At 40.8% G+C, this 15,279-nt stretch overlaps 1 protein-coding gene across 2 annotated transcripts in view; it reads left to right on the forward strand.

Annotated features, from left to right (window-relative positions):
- The first annotated feature begins 1,088 nt into the window (after positions 1–1,088).
- Positions 1,089–15,279, forward strand: part of PIK3CB (phosphatidylinositol-4,5-bisphosphate 3-kinase catalytic subunit beta) — a 66,131-nt gene continuing 51,940 nt past the window's right edge. The window contains exon 1 of one of the 2 annotated variants that reach the window (XM_053460179.1): positions 1,089–1,160. The gene's annotated coding sequence lies outside the window, so the exon portion shown is untranslated. The remainder of the gene's footprint in view (positions 1,161–15,279) is intronic. The other variant, XM_053460180.1, reaches the window with a different exon arrangement.

The following is a 15,279-nucleotide window of genomic DNA, read 5'->3' on the forward strand; positions in this document are numbered from 1 at the left end:
ACCTAGAGTTAGCAAACACTGGACTCTCTTCAAGAAGTTTTTTATGCACACATGGAAAATTCTAAATTTCTACATGGAAAACTTAAGAGGAGATATTGCAGTCTGTGGAGGAGGAATACTTAATATTGGGAGGTAAAGGTTGGGGCTGGCAGGGTATGGAAGAGGTTATACAGTAACAGGAGGGTAGCTGGCAGGGTATGGAGGAGGGTACACAGTAACAGGAGCAAAGCTGGCAGGGCATGGAAGAGGGTACACAGTAAAAGGAGGGAAACTGGCAGAGTATGGAGGAGGGTACGCAGTAACAGGAGAAAGGCTGGCAGGGTATGATGGTGGGTACACAATAACAAGAGGGAAGCTGGCAGGGTGTGGAGGAGGGTATACAGTAGCAGGAGGGAAGGTGGCAGGGTATGGAGGAGGGTACACAGTAACAGGAGGAAAGCTGGCAGGGTATGGAGGAGGGTACACAGTAACAGGAGGGTAGCTGGCAGGGTTTGGAGGAGGGTATAAAGTAAAAGGAGGATAGGTAGCAGGGTATGGAGGGGGTACACAGTAACAGGAGGAAAGCTGGTAGCGTATGGTGGTGGGTATGTAGTAAGATGAGGGTAGCTGGCAGCGTATAGCGGTGGGAATGCAGTAACAGTTGGAAAGCTGGCAGTTTTTGTGGTGGGTACACAGTAACAGGAGTGAAGGTGGCAGGGTTTTTAGGAGGGTATACAGTAACAGGAGGGTAGCTGGCAGTGTATGGTGGTGGGTATGTAGTAACAGGCAGGTAGCTGGCAGTCTATGGTGGTGGGTATGTAGTAACAGGCGGGTAGCTGGCAGTCTATGGTGTTGGGTATGTAGTAACAGGCGGGTAGCTGGCAGTGTATGGTGGTGGGTATGCAGTAACAGAAGGGAAGCTGGCAGGGTATGGAGGAGGGTTCCAGGACGGGGAGGGTGGAGAGCAGGCAGCAGTAAGCCAGCATTGTGAATCATGTCAGCGGCCGGAGGTGGAAAGTGTCCAAAACGAGGAAATAGGAAGCTGCCAGTGTGAAGAGTAACCAGGCGAGCGCATTTTGAATAGTGGGCGGGAACGCGCCTTGTAAGGTCCTTGTGAACGCGCACAGTAGGGAGTGGATGGGAGCGCGCATGCAGGTCTGGTCCTGGTCTCCCCGCTGCCGGTAAGTGTCCGGAGCCGGGTCATTCTCGATACCCTGACCATGTATCGGTGAGCGGCTGCTGTACGTATGGGTAGACGTATTATATGCTTCATGTGCTAACCTGCGAGTCTCTGCGTCCGTGTGTACAGCGTATAATACTGCATTGGCTCTGTGCATGTATGCCGTATATGTGCACAGCGTATGTATGCTATATATATATATATGAGAATCTGCACCTACGCAAACTGTCTTAACCTGCCCTTATACTGTCTTAGTGAATATATCTGTAAGTTATCACGGATACAGACAGTGCTTACAGCGAGACTTATCTATATGGGAATCTACACAGCGAGTTAGTAGCAGCCAGCTGTCCCTCCCTCAGTCCTGTTTCTATATAGTCCATGCTTATAGTGTGTCTACCCGTATAGTTATGTGTATGTCCCAATGCGAAAACATAAACTTGGATGTGTTCCTTAGTGTATAGTGCGACCGTGGGTCTGTTCCCTTATATTTCTATGGGCATTTATAGATATACACTATTGCTTCTATCTTTATATAGTGACATTATTCTACAGATTCATAAGCACATATATGAATCATTTGTCCAGACTGTTTTCTCACACTAGTGTACAGATTGTATCACTTCCCCGAAAGTCAATATCTACATACAAACACACCTATACACATATTTATCTGTCTATAGATCCCTATTTACCTATAGAGCTATCTAATCTTAGTATTAACCGACCTGTCTGTGTATATACCCGTCTGTCTGTGTGGTTTAGTTACCCATTTACCTATGCTGGGTAGAATGGGGATAGAAGCTGCTGGGATCCACATGGCCCTGTTTTGTATTCAGGGCAGAGAGCGGATCTGTCAGTGATTGTTCCAAGTTATTGAGGCCGCTTTGTTTATATGATGGAAACCTTGTATGGTCACTTCTTGCAGTGACTGGAGCATGAGAAGTTTGTGTCCGTCGTTAGAGGAATCAGGTTCCTATATCCTGGGTCATGGAGTGACAGGATGAGGTGTTGTCACAAAGTATTTACAATCCTCCTCTGCTCTCTCACTTCCTCCACACCGACACACAGAGGCACACACACCGACACACGTACAGACACACACACATACACCTTTTCTCTTCTTGTTTAATTGTCAGAGAGGAGGAGGAGCCAAGCTGAATAAGGAAGGTTTGCTAGAGTGGCCATGAAATGGTTAACGTGGCTCTGGCCATTGCATTCCTTACCGTATGAAAGGTCCTTCCAGCCATACCTTATGTAGACATGGACATGGAGACGTATGGAGGCTCCCTCTGTGAACACGCAATGATAGATGAAAGAAGAATGGAAGCAGGTGTCAGCAGGATTTGGAGAGGCCATTGCTGCCATGAGAATAACTCATTCAAGGTTACAGGTCAGCGGATCCTACCCAGTGTCACGGCCATTATGTCTGTTGGGATAAGAACTTAACAAATTCACTCTTCCCTATGTGTATCGGCGCAGGTCAGACACACCATTGTTCTTGGCTATCGTTCAGTACGTTCCTCATCATGCAGCCAAATCTGCAACACAGTAATTACTTTCATTCCAGAGCATATAATGGAACCTGCTGCATTATTTATCATCAAGACTATAACCCCCTAGCAGATGGTTATTTCCCTATATCCTATATGTGTTCAGGTTTGGTCAATTACACGTCTGTCTTTGTGTGCAGGTCTTGTGAGTTGTTGAGGTTGGTAGATCAATGGAACAGCCTCCCGCTAGAAGTGGTAGAGGCTAATACATTGAGGGAATTTAAACATGCATCGAAACATGACCAACTACTAATTAAGATCTGAGTCTTGCATCAGGAAAAACAGGCTGACTAGATGGGCTCAATGGACTTATTTAACATCAAATTCTATGTTTCCATGTGTGTGCCGAGTATTGGTGATGCGAGTCTGTATGTGCATGGGAATGGTGAACTAATGCCATGTGTATGAGAACTTTGATGCTTTTCTGCTGCAGGCAGATAAAGTGTCACTAAAGGACTCTGATTACTCTCCAGTGTAACATATAAGTATTTAGGATGCTCTACAGTAACTTTGATGCTTGGAGAATATTAACACATGACTGTAATGCATTTTAATTCAGCACCGCTGATGTTGTTTGTTATCTCGTTACTTCCGTTTCCTTCGCTCTTGTGCTGTTTTGATTAAATGATCAGACATGCATGGCTGGAATTTTAATTCAATGGCGAGAGTGGGATATACTGGTATAACTGACTTTTCGCTGTGGTTTTCTGTGCTATATGAGTGGCTGCAGTTTATGCCCAATCAGCACCATGTAGTGACGTGTGAGACTGTGTACATGCACGGTTGCGCAATAAAATAACTGTTCCTCCTGCCTAAAAATACCACTCTGTGCCCTTCCCCTTTCCATTTGCTGGTATGTTTTTAGAAGCCAAATGTGCAAATGGCACGGACAGGTTGATGGACTAGATCACATTAGGAGTACCCAGGACCTAGGGTGGAATGCACTGGGAGTATGAGAATGAACCATCCCAAAGTGTCTTCATGCGCAGATGCCCAGCAGTGCTGCCTCACTGCTCAAGAAACAGCTGCACTGCACGTTAACCCATTGAGTGGCAGGAGTCAGGACAAATATGCCTTGTCTAACTTGCTATGGTTAGATTTCTGTAATAACCACAAACTAGTTGAAGTTAAGCTACTCATAGATACACAGTTCAAAGCAAACCATGTGTCTAATCTTATTATATAATAGAACCATAGAAAAAGAACATATTCCACATGATTTTGCGATATATATATATCAAACCATATTGTAAAAGTACCAAAAAATGAATAACTCCCACTCCCCTTAGTAAAGCTATTACGTAATTTTTGGCACGTTCTAGTTTCTATTGGCCGACTAATGAAAGACTCTAAAATGTCTCACTATTTGATGAATGGTTCTGATGCTATACAAAGAGACAGAAGGTGTTTATCTCAAGCTTTATGTAATTACCTTTATAAAATACACTTAGCACCCCCAAATCCTCCCTCCAAAAAAGGAATGTGTTCCCTGAATGTGCATGCGCTGGTTCCTTCGCATTGACAAGTTTAAAGCTCCTGGTTGATTCTGGTTGTGTAGCGTGATTTGACTTGCTCCAACTTGTAATCCCCTAACATACACCTCCGGTGTTATTCACTTACAGTCCTGAGTTCCACTGAAACTGCACTATAACGTAGTGGAAATATTCGGGATTGGCTTTGTGCCAAGTAAAATGGAATTTGAATTGTAGATACCTTGAGGTTATACATTACCTACTTGCTGCTGCGAAGAACACGTTACCTTCGGCGGAATATCAGTTTATAGGTAATATCTCGAAGACTCTCCTGTCATGATACCGTAGATGTAGCATTGCAGTATTCTGGCAGACCAATGCGTTGGTGCACAAAACATATCAGGAACCCTCGTGTAATACATCAGTGACGTTTAAGGGCATCTGAGGCTTCACTCAGCAAACTGGCGCTGACCCTTCCTACTCCTGATCCCCTCTAAAAATATCCCTGTGATCTTGATGCAAGCTGATAGTGCCATGTTATTTATTTATAATGTAGATCTGTTCACAGACAAGGCACTGGCCGCTTTGTATTGGCATAAAGACTACTGACACCATAATGTATGTGATTCTATAGCTTTAAGGCCTTTAGAGCTGCTCTGGATTTGTAGACAACCCGATGTTGCTGAAAACATGCTTGAAGCCATGTAGTCAGAGCACCTGATGTGATGCTACCAGCAAACTATTTTTTAAGCAGTTTAGCATTGGCTTCTGCCAAACTCACCCTAAAAAAGAAATCAAGTAGTAATATTGTCTACCCTTTAAACTGTATTCGTCATTGTCCGAACCCAAGTCACATCATCAGGTGTGATGTAAACGCTAAGGAATTGGGGGCGCAGGCGATATTACAATTGAATATTCCAGAGAGCATTATTTGGGTTGAATCCAAAATAGGATATCCTCCAAAATGTATTTTTGTTCATCTGACATACCTAAACCTATCGGGCTTGCAACAATATCCCTTTATATTATCCTCACTGTTATTCTTACCTCTACATAGATGTTTGTTATTAAAACAATGTTTGCATAAATGTTATCAGCCTGAAATAATTTGGTTATTGAAATGATTTTGGGTAGTTTTTGCTGCATTAGAGACAGACGACGGTCTGAATCACTAGCCATGTAATGGCTTTATCAGCAGTGGACGGAAGGACAAAGACTCGAATGTGTCTGTTTGACAGAGCTGTGTGTCACCGGCATTTCCTTAATGTTGCAATGCCAGCAAGAGTAGACTGGGAGTGGAGCAGTTGGCAAGTGCCGCTAATGCCAGCACAGTTTGCAGGGTGAAAGGGCTGTGTGCTGAAGTCTGAATCTAATCAAGATATTAATGTGGCGTTTTCCTTAATACGTTACCTGGGGGCCGCTGATGTTATCTGGGAACACTGTGTGAAACTAAGAATTCCTCACATTCCAGACTCCTTTGGCAGATTTGGAATAAACAGTTGTGAACAGATTACAGGGTAGAGGCGTGCTTGGAATTATTGACCTGGATAACTCTCAGACTTATTGATTAGGACGCGTTGCACAGTCTGGCTCAGGGAGCACAGTGAAGAGCAATCAGATGTATAGAGATTGTAGAACCCAACGGTACCAAAGCCATCCATGCGTAGGTAAACACTGAGTGTCATCTCTGAGATCTGTATCTCATCAGGTTCACGTTCAGACACTGAACTTGGATTATTTGTTTTCTAAACTCTGTAAACATATATGCAGTATTGTAGTTATATATGGGACAATTGCAGCTATAAATTGGACAGCTACACAAATACTGCTCTTCATCTACCAGTATTAAACTCATTTCAAACCCTCTTTTGACCAGTGTTAGGATGTGGTTATGGTTTGGTAAAGCTTAACCTTAGGGGTTTATTTGGTTGCCCATGAGTAAGAGCTAACACTCAAAACACTTTATGCTATGCAGTTTCCCCAGATGTAGTATGGAGTGATTATACAATAAATGGAATTAATGAAGAAGGTCTCTAGGAATTGATTTAAACTCTGGCAAGCGTGGTGCTCTTCATCAGAGCTTTTCCCTCAGCTTCAGTTTGTGTTGATTTGGTTTGTAACCAGACCTTTCTGTTACCTTTTGCTAGCACTATCGGTACACTGGCCCAGTGATGGCTGTGCTTGTGAAAACCTCCTGCTGACATTTCATCATGGTGACGGAGCTTAAACGCTTTTACTAGCAACTGAGTTCATTTAAGCAGCCGTTTGTGGCATAATGCAGTGAATAATAATAATAATGGTTATGAAGCGTTTGGAAGCTAGTCATGCTTAGCTGCTAACCTGCTGCTTTTGTAGTCAGGGTATAAATAGACATATTCAGAATAAATAATTGATGTATTTTTTATCGTCTCAGAGGATGTTCTTAGCTCATTGAGGAGACCTGGATGGTTATTCTCCAACTGGATAAAGGGCTACTTAGTAGCAATGGGTATATCTCATACGTATGGGTATATTCTCAACTTCTACTGGTTTAGTTAGAAGTTAGATGTCAAGATATCCGGTTGGGATTGATTTTGCCTTTCATTGATCTAGTTAATTGTAGTAAAAGAATCCAATCTATTATGTTCATAAACTTTGACACTACGGTCCATTCTGTTTCCACAGTCGCATGATGTTATTATGTGTTATTGTTTAAAGGATAGGAACACGATAACATGCATTATTATTATTATTATCTTTTATTTCTATAGCGCCAACAGTTTACGCAGTTCTTAATACAATACATATACAAGACAAGAATTTAACAGACTAAGACAAACTGATGCATTCGGTGGAGAGAGCCCTGCTCGCAAGCTTCCAATCTAGAGTAGGTTTATCTGTTCTTTAGTATAGTACAAAGTACTGTGTACTTGTAGCAGTGTTATGTAACTCGAGGAATAGAAGGTGTTCAAAATATATAGGAACTTTTTGTGGACCTCCAAATTCACTGGATGCCTCCCTTCCCCCAGCCTGTTGGATGTTTTGTTTGCACATGAATACAGAGGAATGTGTTTCCCCGAGTGCAGCCTTCAGGTAGTCTCTGAAAGGGCTTTATCTTGATGTTACCAGCACCTTCCTTTTTAAGGGACCAGGACAGCATGATATCCCACCCCAGCTGTTTGCAGACCACCTCCCCCTTTCACTCCAAAATGAAAGAACTGCTTGCACCAACCTCTTCCCCGGTACTGACCTGTGCTCGGACATGTCCTCATGGTAGGCAAGCTGAGAGCCATCACGCTTAATGTAGAGCTACAGAGATGGAAACTCTATGATGTTGTAGGATGCAGCTCTCGACCAGGACCGGCCTTTTGTAAGGTAAGGGTGATTTGAATTCTGGTTTGAGAGCAACTGGCATGCTGAATGTTGTCCTGTTTCGCTTTAGGCTGTTAATGTTACTGCTTCTACTGCAACACGTTGCCTGCACACCGTTGCATTAAAACACAAGTGCAGGAATTGCAGCACAGCCATGTGTACACACCGCTAAAAGTTTTGCCTTGTGACATATCGTATGTACATTACATCATAGATAGATCATACATTGAGTGTCTGTATGTTTATTTCATTTGACAGATGAGGGGATTTGAGTGATACATCTGTTACAGTAAATCTTCAACCAACCTTCTTAGAAAGAATTCTGAAAACAATTATCTTTTCTTCCAGAACTATATAACCCCTAAAGCTGCTATAGCCTGGTTTTATACTGTGCCCCATTTCTTGCAGCCCATTCTAACTATGACAAGTATCCACTTCCTAAATGTATCCACAATTATGGCCCATGAAACAGATTGTTGTTAGTGATTTTTTTTGTCAGGCAGCGCCAAGGTGTGCCAATCATTTACCGGTCCTCCTTTTCTTGAGTTACGTCACTCTTAAAGGAAGCGATGCCTGCCAAGAGTTTAACACAAATACCAGCATTGTTTTGAGCTTGGGTTTTTGGAAACATGCCTTGTCATAGTGTTGATATGTGTGCGTGTATCATATTATATATTTATATATACCGTATTTGCTCAATTATAAGCAGCAGTGCCGGCAGCAGCAGAGGTTGTCTGTGCGCATCCCGCAAACGTTCACCGCCTCCGGGTCCCCTGCAGCACTGCAGGGGATCTGGATCATAGTCTTGTAGTCAGACCTCTATTTGACAATGTTGAATATAAGACAAGGGGTATGTACTTAAATGTCTCCATAAAAGTGGGCATTAGATATATGCCTTGCCTGATAAAAAGTGCAGATCTAATGAGAGAGTTAACAATGGACTTTGTGCTCAGGCATGATAAAAGAAGAAAGGGACTCAGGAAAGATGGTGCAAAAAGGTACAGGAAGGGAGTTCAATAATTGCAATTTAAGGATGTTTTACTTTACTAAGAGATAAGTGGTAGAGGTGAATCCAATGAGGGAATTTAAACATGCATGGTATAGGCATAAAGTTATCCTGAATTTAAGAGAAGACTTACTTATATGTATTGGTACAAATCCATCGAATACACCATCTTCGTCGTCAATCAGTAGGTCGCCAATCATTCACAATAATCCGCAACACATATAATAAAATTTGTTGCATTGATTCTCATCCATCCTATAGACCCCTAGATTGTTTTTTTTCGCCCTGTATGTGTGCAGGTTTGGTCAATTACCTGTGTCTCTGTGTGCAGGATTTGTCGAGGGTGGTAGATCAATTAAAAGTGTTAGAGGCTAATATGAACTTACAAAGCTGTGTGTTTATTTGACCTACTTACTTAATTTGAGTTTATATAAAGCAATACAAAGCATTCATTATTCAGTATCAAGGGCAAACTTACCCCTTGTCAGGGGTGGAGCTCGCTGGAGTCCCTAGAACCCTCTGACTCTGCTGAGCATCACAAGAGCTCCATTGGTTGCTTAATTTATGTGAGACATAGAGTGCCAAGGATGCTGTAAAGTTGGCCGTTATAATGAATAATTTATGTCTTCAAGCTGTAAACTGTCAGAGGTGCTCATATGACTAGTAGCTTTGGGTAGTTGGGTTTCATTACATACATAGCACATATTAGAATGAAGCAATGATATAATTAGTAATGAACATTGAACATTGTCATGGGTTTTTGTGTGTGTTTCTCATGGTTTTCATGATGTTGATGATTGTGTGTTTAGGAGTGACAAGGCCCTTTCCCCCTTAGACTTTAATTAGCCAGGGTTTTTTCTGGGTGCACCTTCATTCAGAAAGACCCCTGGCTTATTAAGGTCTAAGGGGGAAAGGGCCTTGTATAGAACACAACAAACAAAATAAAATAAACAAATGCCTTCCTTGGGAGCCAAAAAATGGCATTGTGACTTTGAGTGTCCCGACCTTAGACGTGTGCTATTGGCGTAGGTGAATTTTATGAATACATGGAAACTCACTGATTTGTCTAGTAAACTTGGCCAAGGTAATCTTGCAAATAAAATTCAGCTATACAGCTTTACTCCTGAGCTAACTGGCAGCCAACTTACCCGCTCCAGGTATGGAATTTCCTCTAAATGGAACTGTTGGGTTTTTACTGTTAAAAAAAGAAAAATGGAACCTGATTGATGCATTTAGGCAGCGACTGGCCCTTGGTAATGTATAGTAAATAAACCATGCTGCCAGCTGATATGCTTGTAATGTAAATTGTAAACTGGCCAGCATGCCGAAAAAAAATCCTAGATCCCCGCTACCATACAGGGCTCACAGATTGTGTTAAGATAACGGCCCCCTTACTTTTACAATATCTTACCATTTAAAAAATGTACAAAAAGCACTCATTAATTTACTTAAAAATAAACAAAAGTGATGGGAGTAGTACTGAAAAGCTGGTAGACCGGAGGTGCAAAAAGTTTGGTATACTTGTGACCTTCGTCGGATGCATTTACTTCCACCTCTGTTGGATACATTTAGTTATGGGTTTGAGGCTTTTAAGAAAAAAGTTTGTTAACTTTACTATTTTTTTTTTCATTTTTTACAGATATATTGCATGGTAGGATGCATGGTTCCCTATAACTAGGTATCTATGAATAATTTAACCTGTCCTGAAAAAAAAACAAACTATAGGTGCAGTAGAAAATATGCTATAAACACCATGAACTACTGTTGAAATAGCGTTATTATTTTACTTTTGCCCTCTTTTGCTCGAAGGCAGAAGTGAAGTTTGAAGTGTTTGTTTTCAAATTCTATATTTCTACATAAAAAAGACATTAATTGAGACACGCGGCTTTGAGAGTTACAACTAAACACATACATATGGGTAAACGCATACATCTCACAGCATTTTAGCAGTTTATAACTGAGGGCACCAGGGTAATATTTATATTACTTTCTCCAAGTGACATTGTTATATACCACTGCGGAATATGATGTGAATTTTAATGTTTGGTCATCTAATGATAGCTCTATTTAATGTTCCAAATCCAAACCTTTTACAGAATACATAGAATTTACCATAGTTGTTAAGGCTGGTTTAGAATATTAATGATTTATTTTGGTTAAACTTTCTTCGCTGTTTATTATTTTTGAAATAAAACAGTCTGGTTAGTAGCGCAGGCTTGTTAATGTGTAACCGGGTGGGTAAACAATTAACTGCATATTTTTTTGTGTTTGTCGCTACAGCTGAACAACAATCTATAAACACTCTGCAAATGTAATTCTAAAATGTTTGGAGAATATAAAAGGTTAAGTGGAATAGAAAAAAGGAAAGGGTTTATGTTTTTACAGGCTCGTTCGGGTTTGCTTGTCATATGCGTTAAAGGTGATGAAGTTGTCACGATATAACTTGGGAGTGCTTCTATTAACCTGTGTGGTTAGCTGCGAGTGATCATATAAAGATAAGTAGGACAAGGTGGTGAGATGTGGTCTGGAATGTAGATTAGAGCTGGCTGGTTGTATTATAGACTTTTTATTCACAGAAAGGGCTTTTGGGTCAGTTACCCCACACGAGAGAGGCATGTAAAGGAGGTTCTGTCTATTCATTGGGGATGCAGTGTCTGGAGCCACCTGTCAGAGGGACGGAGTAGCCTACAGGCATGATTACGGGGAGAGCCTGGCATCTGCTGCAACGAATTCCCTTTTGGAAGATCACTCTGAAATGACCGTGAACTGAGCTGAGCACTTGACAGGTGTCATACGTTTTTATTTACATAAATGAAGGCATTTAGATAAAGTTCTTAAGAACTGTAATTGGCTATATGGCCCATCATGCCTCCAGGGTTGTTCTTATCTCACCATATAACTCAGAGAGAAGGGTTCAGGTCCCCTGCAGCGCTGCAGGGGATCTGGATCCTAACCCTGTTGCTTGCCAACAGCAGGGCTAAATAAAAGAGAAAAAAAAACAGATACGGATTGCACATTTCTGCTTTAAATCCCGATTATAGACCGCACCCCCACTTTAAAGACTTAAAGTGGGGAAAAAAGCGCGGCCTACAATCGGGCCAATATGGTAAATCAAAATCTGCCTGGACCAATCAACTATCACCAAAGGGGAGGAAAAACTTTAATCATGCATTCACTACTTGTTATGTCCTGTTTACCCATTGTACAACACTCCGTAATATAATGGTGTTATATAAATAAATAATTATAAATCCTGAGAGCAGATCCTTTGTGAATTTCATAGAAGGTCAGTGTTTAATACAGTGTTATTATTGTTATTAATACGAGTTAAGTCTTTTTGTTCTGGGGTTTTGTGAGGCATTTATTTGTATCTACTAATATCACGTGGTTTTAAACTTTTCACCTACTGAGAGCGTGTTTAATAATTAAGTCATTTTACAAAAATATAAACAGTTTTTTCAGCAAATCTAAAAACGTCACGTTAATAACATTTCTGTGGCTTCAACAGCGAGTAAGAATCTAAAGAATGCAAAGATATGAATAATCATTGTGTTTGCGTTTCTGAAAAAGCATGTTGTAATTTGTCAAACACGCGATGTTCTCTTTGTAAAATTTATAGTTAGGAAAGCAGTCTTGTCTCGTGTTGTTATGCAAATATATATATATGTATTTATATATATGTGTGTATATATATATATAATCAAGGCTTAAAATATCTGCAAGCTTAGCAGGCTGGTGCACATCAGCATTTGATTGTCAGCTCTTTAGCTATAGTGTTTTTGTGGTCTCTTGTGAGTATTATTAGTGGCAATGAGTTCTTGTTACTTCTTTTCGAAGAGGTCATAGTTTGTAGCAGGGGCCTTCTGCGGCTCTAGCTGATTAAATCACATTCCAAGGGTCTGGTCTTTCTTCAGTCAAGGTTCTGGTCTTTCTTCTTAAGGGCTTGCAGCAGTTCCAATTATCCATAGTCTTTCCCTTTTCTTCGAGTGTATGGGAACACACTCACTGCTTAGTCGCTCCTCTTTTTTTACTATCTTCCTTCTTTGTTTCCTCCCCTTACTTACGATAAAGGGGCGAGCTTATCGTAACTCAAAGAGGTTTTGGTACATTAAGTTAAGGATTAGTTGAGCTGAAATAGAGCTTATTTAGCTAAAACAGAGAAGGCAGGAAACCACTGTACCAGTTCAATAAAGATGACTCCAAGCAACTAGAGATATTTTAAACAATAATCTGTATCTTTACGGTAACCCAACCTTCAAGCGCCCTGGGCAGCAAAATGGAAAATGACTTCACTAGTACATGCTGCGGCTTTTATTTCCACTCATTAAAGGGACGGTTTAGTCACCTCCATTGCACTCTTGTGAGTACTTTTAATATGCATTCTTCCAAAGTGAAAACAGACGTGTGCATGAGGTCTGAATGGACCCCTGTCGATAGCGTTCACGTAGCCAGCACTGGAGGTGCCGCGAGTATATCACGTGTGGGGAGATGTGTACAGCCAACACATCTGCTACATGCCATTTAGCTGGTGGGTTGGGAAAAGGACAAATGCATAAAGTGCCTATGACAGCTAGCTAGTCCCGAATATTAGTCTCAGAAACCATTTCTACATTGACTGAAGGTCTTGGGGTAGAATAACTCATACGATCTTTGATTCATTTTTCCATTTTGTATTGATGTCATCTATTCTCTATTTGCCTCTGTGCTACACATTGTGCTTATAGCTATAGTGCGTGAATGAAAGTGTTACATCACACTTACTCGAGTGGCACTTTTGTGGCTGTGACCATTGTATTCAGCATGACATGAAATTAATTCAATTCACCAGGATCAATTCTACTTAGGAGTAATCTTTCTGTGTCCTTAGCTACTACTAAAGCGAAAGTAGGTTATTACATTTATCCAACCAATGCAGCGACAGGGATCACTTAAAATAACGGCGATATTATCGGTTTGCATTGGATTCTTTTCTTTTTCCTACATTAATAACATTACGTTTGCCAGCACAGACCATTATCCCATTAGACATCTCGTCGAGTGAGTAAAGACTCAGCGACCGTTTTACCTTTGCCGTAAAATCAAACATTCCTATTTTTCACTCATCAATGAATTGTAATTTTTAATTAGGTTGTGTAATTAATGGAATAATTTATAACATATTCCATTATTAAATATCTCTCCTTTATCCCCTTTCGCATTATTTACTGCTCTTAACTGAACACAAATTGTTCTGTCTAAAACAATTCACTTTTGCACGAACATTGCTAAATATAGAGAAAATCCAATATCAGCCATGTATTAATAACACATTGTGCAACTTTGAACAAGCTTGGAGGAGTAAAATGTATCCATAAAACTTACTTATCTACCTGCATCAATTTGTTGCAAACTTCTTCACTATCGCTGTTTTGACTTTTTTCTCCCTCTCCTCCTCCTGCTCTGTCTGTGCTGATCACATTAGGAATCAGCAAGCAGGGCTCCATAGCCCCCGCATTGCTGATCGCAATATCTGCAATCAGCCAGCAGAGGGAGCAATGGTAGAGCCCAGCAGGATCTAGAAGGCCCAGCTGAGGCTCTCCAGTCCTTGAGTCTCCAATTACATCAGTAAAGTCCTGTGGTCTAACAGATGAGGATGATGTTGAAGCAGATCTGGAAACTGGGTTACATGCCATGGTGGGTTTCGACCTATGGATTATGAGTGCCTGTGACTCACTGCTGATTGGATCAGTGATGGAGGCCGAGGCTTGCAATAGTTAATGCATTTAAAATAAAGAAAGATATACTTTTTAAAGAAAACATTTACTAATAATTGGCACCATCTTTACCAATTATCAGTATATCGGAAAATCTATTTTTTTGTTTAAAAATTGCTTCTTATGATGTAGAGAACCTTATACTTCAAAGTATACGATATGTGGCTGTGTGAGCTGAGTTTCTAAACTTTGAGTAGCAGGCAATCCATATTTCCAATACCTGTAATGTTAACATTTTAATTTAAAGGGATCCTCCAGTAGTTTTTTAGTTTGTTTTTAAAGCACGTTGGAGATCATTTTGCTTTTGATTTTTAAATAGGAGCTCATGTCAAACACATGCACTACAGTCCAGTTACCCGCAGTGAACTTTAGGAGGTCATACAGGAGGAAAAAAGTCAGTTTTCTAACTTGACATTTTCCAGCGTGGCATGCAGTAAAATGCGTTGGGTGCTGTGTTCCTTTTAATTGGCAGCAGTTTATGTGTCCTTTTACAACAAACACTGCCTTATTGATACCCGTCACCCTTGGTATTATGTATGATTGCTTATTGGGGAAAACATAAATACCAATTTCACTTGCTAATTAGAAAATAATTAGTGTTGATGAAAAGAGCATAATTGGATTTCCTTTTGCAAGCAGCTATTTGTTATTCATGCAGTAAGAAGGAAATCAGGCTGGGTGATTGCTCTTTGCTGTGCCTATTCTCTGTTTATCTCATAACCCAAGCTGTGCTCATCGTCTTGGCGCGCTCCTCATAGGAAGCAACTGCCTAATTGTTTTACTTCAGAATTATTGATTTGCTCTGTGTTTTCCACAAACATTGAGCTTAATCTTGCTCGCTGCCAGTTATTCAAACCATGCTGCACAGAGGGCGCATGAAATTTCCAGTGCTAGTGATAAAGCACACGGCACCCGGTGTTCCAAAAGGTTTTTGGTCTTATTTGAATAGTTTGTTAAATGTGCATTAAAGGGACTCTCCAGCCAT

The sequence above is a fragment of the Spea bombifrons genome, chromosome 3 (assembly GCF_027358695.1).
Source record: "Spea bombifrons isolate aSpeBom1 chromosome 3, aSpeBom1.2.pri, whole genome shotgun sequence".
Taxonomy (NCBI): domain Eukaryota; kingdom Metazoa; phylum Chordata; class Amphibia; order Anura; family Pelobatidae; genus Spea; species Spea bombifrons.